Source organism: Parasteatoda tepidariorum, chromosome 2 (assembly GCF_043381705.1).
Source record: "Parasteatoda tepidariorum isolate YZ-2023 chromosome 2, CAS_Ptep_4.0, whole genome shotgun sequence".
NCBI classification, from domain to species: Eukaryota; Metazoa; Arthropoda; class Arachnida; order Araneae; family Theridiidae; genus Parasteatoda; species Parasteatoda tepidariorum.
In genome coordinates this window covers 4,227,369-4,237,403 of record NC_092205.1, presented here as the reverse complement: position 1 = coordinate 4,237,403, position 10,035 = coordinate 4,227,369, and the positions used below count along the sequence as shown (strand labels likewise).

At 35.0% G+C, this 10,035-nt stretch overlaps 1 long non-coding RNA gene across 1 annotated transcript; it reads right to left on the bottom strand.

Annotated features, from left to right (window-relative positions):
* Positions 1-1,630: 1,630 nt before the first annotated feature.
* LOC107439225 (uncharacterized) lies at positions 1,631-7,513 on the bottom strand. The gene is made up of 2 exons (XR_011636032.1): positions 7,112-7,513; positions 1,631-3,560 (listed from the first exon to the last, which is right to left on the bottom strand). It is a non-coding gene; the product is annotated as an uncharacterized lncRNA (long non-coding RNA).
* Positions 7,514-10,035: the final 2,522 nt, after the last annotated feature.

Below are 10,035 nucleotides of genomic sequence, written 5' to 3'. Positions count from 1 at the left end.
TTCTTAATCACACTGTGTGCGGTATTGGTCCTCGTTAAACTGTGCTACCGTAAAGGGCTCAACTTCGCGTGCAGGTCGTTGGACTACAGTAGCGGGGGTGCCATCCCCTCTGCAGAGGATCAAAATTGCGATGGCATGTCTTCGGAACATCCTCAGGGATGTTTCCCAGACCGTCGCCAATAGCCCATTGTGCAGCTCTAGGGCGACGTAAATGAACTGCAACAACGACAAACTGCAATGGAGGGTCAACATCGTGGGTTTATCGCCCTTTTGAAAATGAAAATACCAGATATTTGAGCTGTTCACTGAGTGATTCACAGATAGCATTTAATAGGAAAAAATCTCAGCAACCGTTTGCATCCGTTATTGTAATATGTCATATTTGCTGTGAACAAAATTCACAGTAATACTCTCAACGGTTGATTATTCAGACTGCATATGATGAAGAATTCAATCGCTTTGGTACTACACACCGAGATTCGCTGGTTTTCCAAAGGAGCCTGTCTCAATAGGTTTTGGAATCTTTTCGATTCTGTGCTTGTCAGTTCCTCTACAACAGAGATGTAGCTCTGAGAAACAGACTGCTAGAATTTAGGAAAGACTTTGGCGGATTTATTCGTAAAATTAAATTGCATTAATTTACAATTTCAAGACGACGAGCTCAATTTGATCCCTACAAAATCAGTCATTTCTGCCTTTCTGAAACAACTCATTTTGTGGAGGCAAAATTTCGTTTGGAATGAGTTTAGCCAAGCAGGTGAAATTCCCTTTAATGATGCACAAGAATATTGTCAATACCTTGTCTCTTTGCACTTGGACTTTTCTGACCGTTTTAAATATGTTTTGTTCCCTCAATGGGTTATTGGGTTATGAACCCTTTTGGGAATATTGAAGCAGCAGAGGATCAGATTTATGAGGAATTGGTCGAATTTTTAACTTATGAAACATTGAAGTGGTGATCGTCCCCCAAAATTTTGGCTTCAAGGTAACACCAGTCTCCTCTACCCTGGACTGCGGAATATCGCTAAAAATTTCTTTAAATGCCTTCCCTTCCTCCTACCTTGGATTCAGCGCTGTTACGGGTCTTGTCACACAAAAAAAAGAAGAAATCAACTCGAAATTGTACAACGAAGAGACTTGCGTCTTCACTTCACTAAAAGTATTGAACCCAACGTTAAGAAATTAAAGCTTCCTTGATACTACTTTTTAGTGTAAAAAAAGTATTTTGGGTGTTTTTTAATTATCTAATTAACAATAAATTATTCTTTTTAAGCATACGTTTCTATGTCGTATATTTTTTTTTCATTACCGTGTCTATTTAAATTAATAGACTGCGATTATCTGCCGTAAGAAAAGCATCGAGTTAATGTATACATTATTTTTTTTAAAAAAAACCAAACAAATCACACCATGCTCTAAATAACTGGATTTTCACAAAGGGGGTGTTGAAATGTTTTTTGCTCCTTTAGGGGGCGGCAACGTTAAAAAGGTTGAGAATCTATGATCTGCACGATCTAGCTTGTATAAGCAACTTATGGAATAGAAAAGTGGCATAGTCGAGTCAATCAAAATAATATTTAAGAGTGTCTGAGGAAATAGAAAATCTTGGTGAAAAAATATACGCACTAAATACACATCAAGTTTTTATTTATTTATTGTTACTACATACATTTGCAGGCTTGTGTGGTTCAATTAAGGCTTATAAACATTTGTCAATTAGAAGGACATGTAGCAGAATACAGAGAAGAACAGCACGAAGATATATCTATAAGCTAAAAACGAAAAATAATTTGGAAGGGGAAACATCGTAATACATTCCCATACATTAGTGCAGAGGAGGAGAGGGAGACTCTAGACATGGAACCAGTCTTCTCCCCAGAATGCCTATTCGTGCAAAAATATGCGAATTACGTATGTTAAAAAATTCAAATTTGTATGTACGGGCCATTCTCACTGCATGAAAAACAGTCGCACACGCGAATTCGTAAATTTGAGCAAGAACCAGATAGGTTTTTACCCGCAAAATCTCGCCTATCAGGTTCTCATTCACAAACGCAATTTTTTCGCATACTGCGTTAAGAGGTACCCTTTTCACTACATTCTGTTAAATACTCGTGCTAGTATCTTCTCATAGTATCTTCTCATAGTATCTTCTCTAGTATCATCTGTACATTCTCAGATCATGTAGTTTCTCAGGTGAATCGCACACTGTTGGTGCAAAAGGAATACAGGAGTCTAATTCTCTTGATATTGCATGCGTATTTTCCCTCCGATGTCTTTTCTTTTTGCATAATGCCTCACACCTTAGTGGCCATTATGATTTTATTGAAAGTTATCTCTCTTCTTTGCATACGTGTGGTTTATAGTTCCTTCCATGTATTTTAAAATATTTAAAGTCAAAATAGCATCAATGCATTTAGAAATCAAAATTTATGGACGGAAAAACTAATACTATTAAAGTCGGACGAAATATTATCGAGGACAATATATGGAAACAAACTATCAAAACCAAAACATAAAAGTTATTATTAATCGCCTCTGACCATCTTTTGTATAATTTGCAAAATTTAGTTTTGATGCTTTTAATCCCTCACCATTATTGATTTCCATTACGAGTATATAATTTTTGCCACTAAGTGCAGAAATGGCAAACCGCCTCTTATATTATTTGCGCTTTATTATACATTATCCAATTTGTTAGATGGAATTCTTTTATAGCTATAAAAGCTTTAAAAACAAACATGTGCATTAAAAATTCTCAAAAATTTTATTTTTAAATTCTATTTACATAAATTTTAGAGAAAAAAAGCAGCATGATAGAAAAATCTAGATTATACAAGGTTTACAGAGATTTTAAATATGAAATACTGTAAGTTAACTTTCCACCGTATGTAAGATTACAGAAAATATCTAACATCGCAGGAAATAGCAGGTAGGAAATTAACTCAATTTGAACATATAAAGGTTCAGACCACCGACTGTATCCTGTTTTAAAATACATAAATAGCAATGTCAATAAACCATAAAAAACAATGAAGTATACAGAACTTATTGTTATGGCAGACGCAGTCGTTACCTGATCATTAAGAGATATCGAAATTAAGCAACAAATTCCGATGTAGGCAAGGTTCACTGTGTAAAACTCTGACGGAATGCTGCCTTTGCTTTTCAAGCAGACGCACAAGATAAAAAACAAGTCTGTGGCAAAGGCCAGTGGTGTTGAATAGGAAATGAAGACGGATGTAAAAATCGCTGCAACTGCTCTATTACACCTCATCAGAAGAGGTAAAATGATACAGAGAGCAACGTTGATCCATAGGTGCGAGGGATTTACCACAACCGCTGTCCTCTCAAGGATCAATGCAACTATAGTAATACCGGTTAAAAAAGTTAGCATCAGTCTATTCGTGTAGTAAATGACGTACGTGCTTTTGTAGATGTTGACTGCAATAAACAAAAACATGCTCAATTCTATTGGAACTTTAAATATAGGTGAGATTTTCAATAGGTCATTCCTTATCTCTAGGAGGTAGGTAAGAACCCAACCTGAACTTCCCGACCTGAAAATTAAAAAAACATTATAATCCAATTTGATAGCACTATATGACAGAAAGGTTTAAATGAGGGCATTTTGCTACTATTTTAACAGTGATGGTCAGTTTTTCAAACATACCACTAAAAAAATTTAAGGTGCTGAGGCTGTTTTGGCGTATCAGGGTAGATTTGAGGTTTATTTGAAGTTTATTCAGTGCTTTATTACCCATTAGGCCTGGCCAGGGGCTCCCTTAAGATGGATTTCTTGAAAATAAATTTTAAAAAATTAAGAAAAACAATGATTTAAAAAAAATATTCAAATATAGATGTTATGATTATAAAATTTATGAGTATTTTTTAGTTCTAATTTAACAAAATAAAGTAATATTTAATTTATTATTTATTTTAATTTTAAATATGCTTTCTTAAATAAAAAGATATATAAATACTTTTGTATTTGAGTAAATAAAAAACATACGGGAAAAAAATTTAATCTAAGGGCCCCAAAAATTTGAATGGCCTAGGGCCCCGCCTACGCTTAATCCGGCACTGAGTTTATTTAAAAAACAACCTTAAAAGTTCAACCTCCTAAGGTGTACAATCAAGGTGTATCAAAAAGTCTCATTCGCACTTGAGGTTGATGAAAATCTACTTTGGAGCAACTAGCTCAGGGAGGTTGTATTTAAGATGGGCTGGTCATTTATTCTACACCTCAACCAAATAATTATATTTGAGGTTTGAATAATTTCACCGGATCTCAACTAAAATTATTTCTGAGTTATATATGAGGTTGATTTTGAGAGGTGTAAATGAGGTTATTTTCTGTTCATTAACCTCATTTTCAATATAACTTCATTTTCTGCCCCGGGTGTATTTTTTTTACACCTGTCAACCTCAAAAACACCCTTTTTTGTAAGTGTATGGCTTTTTCAAAAAGTGAACTTTTCGAACGATTAAAAACTTAATATATTAATTCTAGACATTTCTTTTGAAGAATTTTTCAACATATGGTAAACAATACAAGGTCTAAAAATAAAGTTATTTTCAAAACAAGCGTAAAAAATATAATTTTCAGTTCTAAAATATGCATTATAATTCCGTATTTATTTTATTAAAAAAATAAATTGCACAAGAGCAAAAAGAAACTGGACAGCTTCGCAAAAAGAAACTGCACAGCTTCGCAAAAAGAAATCAGTTTTTCCAAATTTTTTTTAAAGTTTTCATTTTGAAATTTCACAACATGTATATTACTAATATTATTTCAGTTTTTCCCAGATGTTTTGATTGCAGTAACAGTTTGACTAAATTTAAAACCTTAATTTTAATGTATTTTTCGTTAAGACTCCTTTTCGTTGGAGAAAATTAAAAACGTGCGTGAAGCGAAAACTTTAATTATTTTTAAGCCATAAATTGTTAACAAAAATTAATAAAAATTCTTCACAAGATCTGCTCTCAGCTACTATGGATACGAAGATGGGTTACTAAAGGTCTGAGGTCAACCGTTTGGTTCTGGGTTTTTGAACTCCCCAACCATACTGATTAGAGTAAAATCATTTCTTTAATGTTAGAAAATATTTTTATTCTTTTCCATAATAGCAGACAACCTCAGATTTATAGTAGCGACGAACTCTTGAAAGCTGGATAATATTTTGTTTTACATTTATTAGTTTAAATTTAATTCAAAATTTACACGTGAAATTTTTTCAAATAAATGTAAGATTACAGAATTCAATTTCTAAAAAACTCAAAAACACGCGGTTTTTGGCAGAGTTGTTCGATATTTTATTTTCTGTAAAAAATAAACTACGTAAAGCCGTTGATAAATAAATCCATAGCAATACAATACTTAGAATGTTTGTTTAAAACAATTACAGCGAATGACCAAAGTAAAGAGAATGCAGACTTTCACCAGTGAATGTCAACAATCTCTTTCTTGAATGTCCGAAATATTTGTTATTACCAATTTGATATTAATTTATTCGCTGATATTATATTTATTCACTATTATTAGCAGATATTATGTTTTAATATCTACTGATGTTATATAAATAGAAACATCAGTGTTTGGAGTACCGGGCAAATGTATACAGTGGCACTGAACCTTAAAACAACATCAGTCTAGGTATACCGGGTAGTGGCACTTAATTAGACCTATATATTTCGGATATTTATCCAAGTGACTATGTGATAGTCGACATTCACCGGTAAAAGTCAATAACAAACAATTTCGGTCATTCACAGTAATATATATATATATACTACTTAAAATAACTGTCTACAAATAAATATCTATACACGAGTCTGAAATAATGATTTGCTAGGGTGCGGAAAAACAAGTTTAAAACAAAACGTTGCTATTACTAGAAATATTCTAACGATTGTACTAATTTACTCATATTCAATTGTCATGTAAGATCACAAAAGCAAATTTTACCATTTTCGATACAAACATAACAATGATTATTCATTTAAAGTTTGAATTTTTTCTCTGAAATTTTGCCTTATTGGATTTTTGAATTCAGAGGGATTGTTATAGTATCTGCGAAGTACAGACAGGTTCTCGTGCTTACAGATTCGCACACTTTAATAAGAGTATTCAGTTTCGATATAGTCAATAAAATATAGCCAATCATTTATTTAAAAAAAATCATCGAGATGAAATTTCTGAAACATTTTAAACAGATATTTGCTATAATGCGATGCTATTAGTAAATGTTGGATGTACAGTGCACAAAAATAAATAAACGGACCACTCTTAATAACTTTTGATCTAATTATAGTATCTTCAGGTTCTAGGACTGAAACTTAATGGTTTGAGGTGACCTTAAAAATGCTAATTATTGTATATATTTTAAGTAACTTGTCTATTCGTGTAGTAANCTTTTTGTGTATTTTCTCATATTTCGAGAACCGTTTAAGCGAATTTAAACATTTTTGCACACAATTATAAAATGCGTTCATTTAAAGATAATTTTACGGAGAAAAAAAACTTTCAGTAAATATTTATTTTTTATTATTCTATTTAGTAATAGTCGGAACAATTTCGAATTTTAAGGTGGACAATTTTTTTAAAATCATTTTAAAGATTTCTTATTCTATTTATTATTATTATTATTATTATTATTATTTGCATGGCAAAATACAAAGTCTGAGCAAAATAGGTCTAACAGTTTCTGAGAAATCACATTTTAAAGAAATTTTGTTCTTTAAATTTGATGCTTCTTCTTCAACCATTAACATTAAATCATAGAACATTAAGATGCGGTCATTAGATGAAAAGCTATTCAGGTGGTCTGTTTATTTCTTTGCTCAATGTTCAGTACTCACAATAAAGATTTAAAAGAAACTTTTAAAACTTAAATGAAAATAGTGTCAGAAGACAGGAATTGTAGAAAAAACTGGTAAGTTTGAACATGCTACCTCAAAGTAAATAATAACCAATAATTAGTTTTAAATAACCAAATTGGAGCTTATAAAATCGTATGAAAACTATTCTTTAATTTTAAACAATTTTTTAAGTGGATGTGAAAAAACAAGTTTAACTTTTATTTAAGAATTTAAAAAAAAAATTACATACAGTTCCTGACCAAGCTCAGAGTTGGAAGCATCAACTTCAGGCATATTCATGACTATTTGCTATCAAATCAATTGAACTAGTAAAGAATACAACTAGCTAACTGCAATAGAAATTGAGCGGCAAATGAATGGGAAACTACATCAGAACAAAAGTGTTTGGCACACACTATTTCACAATTTCTACTTCAACTCCAAAATAACAGAGTTAAAGTAATGATTGGTTTATTCGAATTACATACATTTGCAGGCTTGTGTGCTCAATTTAGGCTTGTAAACCTCTCTCAAATAGAAGCCCAAATAGCACAATACAGATATTGTTGTTGTTGTTGTAGTTCATTTACGTCGTACTAGAGCTGCACAGTGGGCTATTGGCGACAGTCTGGGAAATATCCCATAGGATGATTCGAAGACATGCCATCACAATTTTGATCCTCTGCAGAGGGGATGGCACCCTCGCTTCGGTTGCTCGACGACCTGCACACGAAGTCGAGCACTTTAAGGTAGAACAGTTTAACGAGGACCGATACAGCGCATCTTCGGTCCCTAGGCAGACTGATCCAAGAGGTCACCCACCCACACACTGACCGCAGCCAGTGATGCTTGACTTCGAGGATCTGCTGGGAACCGTGTCTTAACGATCAGTCCACTACAGGACAACACAATACAGAGAAGGAGCGCACAAAGATACAGCTAGGGTTACAGCAGGATTTGAACCCACTACCATCACGCTTTGCACAGCGTTTGAAGAACAATATCGCTCGGCCAGGGAGGCCCCTTAAAGTAATGATCTTTTAACTAGGCTTTATAGTTTTGCTATGGTGAAATTACATATATTTGCAGGTTTGTGTGCTCAATTTAGGCTTATAAAACTTTGTCAAGTTGAAGAGCAAATGGAATAACTCAGAAAAGGACAACAAGCAGTAAACGTCCAGGGATATGGTGGTATTCGATACAGCCACCTCCACGCTTCGCACAGCGTTTGGAGGGTGAGTTTAGGCCGGGGGAGGTTTCCTTAACAGTAGTAGAAGTAATTTATTTACGTCGCACTAGAGCTGCATTATAAGCTATTGGCAACTGCCATCACAATTTTGATCCTCTGCGGAGAGGATGGCTCCTCCATTTGGTAGCCCTAAAAAACATGCTCGCGAAGTCAAGCCTTTCACGGTAGAAGAGTTTAACGAGGATCCGTATTGCAAGTAGTATCATCGTTCCACCAAAGGTCCCGATGTGGACTAATCCAGAAGACACGGTTCCCAACGGATCACCGGAGTCAAGCATCACAGCTGCGGCTAGTGTGCGGGGAGGTGACAAATTTGGTCAGCATAAGATGGGACCGAGGGTGTGCGGTATTAGTGGTCGGGCTATCAAAGTGGGGGGTGCCATCCCCCAGCAGAAGATCAAAATTGTGATGGCATGGCTTCGGATCATCCTCAGGGATTGTTCCCAAACCATCGTCAATAGCCCATCATGCAGCTCTATGGCGACATAAATAAATTACAACTACAACAATTGCAAAGTTCCACCTAAAGCCTAGTAGCGTGAAGGTAGCGAGTTAGAATTTCCCCCTATGCACTTAAAGTATCTTTTCTAATTTATGTTATCTGTTCTTCATCTCGACAGGAGCTTATAAGTCACTCTTTGGAATGAGCACACACAAGTCTGCATGTGTGACAATAAATAAATCTTTCAATTAAATAAATAAATAAATCTTACAACTTACTAAATCTTTTAACAATTTGAATGTAGCGTATTAAAGGCAGCATCATAGATTCTCTTGGTTGCAAAATGAGGATCTAAGTTACTGGTTTTCATTCAAACTCTTAGCCTTTTATTTTAATTTTTGCGCTCACACATATGCAGGCTCATGTGCTCAATTACATAAGTAAGGTGTATAAGCCTTTGTCAAGCAGAAGAACAGTAGCACAATTTGGAGAAAGGCGGCATGAAGATACATCCAGGGTTACGGTGGGATTCAAACCCACTTACTCAACGGTACAGAGCGTTTGGCTGTTGATACCATTTGACCAAAGGCCCCATTTCTTTAGCCTAACTGACCTCCAACTAAGTCACAGCTTTTCATAAACATGCAGGCTTCGGCCGCAGTCAAGGGATAAAGCGTTCGCCTTACAATGAGGTGAAACAGGTTCGAATCCCCACGAATTCTGCTCCGACCCACCACAGTGCTGAGGTAATATATCCTCAAAGGGCAGTCAGATTATGGGTTAGAACACTCCTGCCATCGGGCTAACGGTGGGAGGTTTTCGTGGTTTTTCTTCTCCTTGTAATGCAAATGCGGCCAGTTCCATCAAAAAGTTCTCCACGAAGACTAGATTCTCTCAATGCTTGATCCAAGAGTTCCCTTGTCTTCAGGGATGGGTTCAAAATTATAAGGCTACGGAGTTGAACATCCTCAGTCGTAAACTCAGAATTGGATCGGCTCTTCAACACCGTGTAAAATAAAACATGCAGGCTTCTATGCTCAATGCAAGTAACGGTAAGCACACAATAAAGACAGCAGCACGTCAATGATTACTGTATAGTTATAGCCCACTCTCTAAAGAGTTTTGGTGAAAAGTTCCGAATCGAGATTCAAGGAACAAAACCTAGAAGTAAAGGCTGTACCAGCGTTAAAGTTTTGGGAAAACGGCTTCGTTTTTTATTTTTATCCTTCCGGGATTTATTCTTTTGCCTTTCTGAGGCAAAACATTTTAAGTACTTTGTCTCCATTACTCTCTAGTTAGATTAGCATATCAACATTTAATAGTTTTAAAATGCTCGCAAATATTCGTTTTGGAACTAATGAACGATTGAAATGTCTAACGATCAGTCCCGCAGTGGACTGATCGTTAAGACACGGTTCCCAGAAGATCACCGAAGTCAAGTGTCTTACGTACATAGANATCAAAATTTCGATGGTATGTCTTT